The sequence below is a fragment of the Brienomyrus brachyistius genome, unplaced genomic scaffold, assembly GCF_023856365.1.
Source record: "Brienomyrus brachyistius isolate T26 unplaced genomic scaffold, BBRACH_0.4 scaffold33, whole genome shotgun sequence".
NCBI classification, from domain to species: Eukaryota; Metazoa; Chordata; class Actinopteri; order Osteoglossiformes; family Mormyridae; genus Brienomyrus; species Brienomyrus brachyistius.
Window position 1 is genome coordinate 1,748,807 of NW_026042308.1, and position 1,454 is coordinate 1,750,260.

The 1,454-nt window shown below is 42.0% G+C and overlaps 1 long non-coding RNA gene across 1 annotated transcript; it reads left to right on the top strand.

The window, feature by feature from the left end:
* The first annotated feature begins 518 nt into the window (after window positions 1–518).
* Window positions 519–1,115, top strand: LOC125721528 (uncharacterized). The gene is made up of 3 exons (XR_007385806.1): window positions 519–608; window positions 775–872; window positions 1,085–1,115. It is a non-coding gene; the product is annotated as an uncharacterized LOC125721528 (long non-coding RNA).
* Window positions 1,116–1,454: the final 339 nt, after the last annotated feature.

Sequence of the window (1,454 nt, forward strand, 5' to 3'; positions counted from 1 at the left end):
GGAAATAGAAACTAAAGTGGACAGAGCTGTTAGAACACAGACAGTGCAGGTGGAAGTAGAATCAGCAGAATAAGTGGTTCTCACATCAGAAATACTGCTACCATTCATTCTGCTCATTCTATTTCCACCTGCACTCCTCTCTATTCTAACATTTTTGGTGCAAAACTGATATCTGTCACGCCCGGCTCGTACGATCCTCTTGTGTGCCACGCCCCCTGATTATCCACGTGTGCTTCCCTGATTGTACTCAGCTGTGTGTGATTATTTTCGCCCAGTCTTGTGTACTTAAGTCCAAGTCTTGCCTGTGTCCCTGGTCCGTCATTGATGTTTGTCGATGCCTGTGTTCCGTCCTGCCCTTACCCCGAATAAACCCCTAGTTTGCCCCATATTCTGCCTTCCCGCCTGGTCCTTCTACCTGCCTGCCTTCTTTTTGCCCGCTTGCTCGCCAGCCCGCTCGATGGCCCACTTTCCACGGCGATCGTGACAATATCTTTCTTTTTTCTACACATCTCCACCAGGCTGTTATAAGGTCATCCCTGGGTGCATCAAAAATGTGGACCACTGCCTGCAAGGGAGCGGAAATTGACTGGAACCCTGTCATAAGCAAAGTTTGTGCCTCATAAAATTGTCTAAAATCAATATTTCTAATCAAATAGTTTAATTTCTCTATTTTACCTTTTTACCACATAAAGAACAATGAGCGCTTAAAATTTCAATTCACAAGGTAAAACACAAAATAAAGTGTTTTAACAGAATATTTAATGCAATTTCAAGGTCACAGCAGAGTTGCCCTGCAGCCTCGTCGGCAAAGAGCAGGAAATTCTGAAAAAAGCCTTAAAAATGCTCCGAAACAGGAGGGAGGACCTCCGAAGGTCAGGAAAGGTAATACATACTGTACATAGGGAACCTGCAAGCAAGTTTAAATTATTCAAGCGCCTTGCAATCAAATTAAATCATGAATGTAATGTCCGGAATACAGACCTAGTCAGCCAAGGCTGAATAATGTTCCTGTTCATGTTCTGCTTCACTTTCCTGGCTTCTCATGTCGTGGAAAAACTTCATTTCTACTGATTCCATTGTCTAGAAGAGAGAAGGACTTCAGCTTCACTCCAACGGTATGTAGCTTTTCTGTATTTATACCTTATCATTGTGTAATATATATAGTAATACGTTTCATAATTTAGCTTCTAAAATATTGTGCAATCACCAGCCCAATTGATATTTTTGCCATCTTAATCCTCCCAGGATCAGTACAGTATATGTGCAAACATATTTTATGTGTTTACAGACGTGTAAGACTGCTGAAAAAAGGTGGGAGAACAGTGGCCCTTGGAGGTAAAATGTGTTTTTACATTTTCCAAGTGCAGCTGCATAATTCACTGTACTGCAGTGTCAGGTTTCCCATTGCCCAGCACACCTAATTTGGCTAAAGAACTTGATGATGTTACGATGAT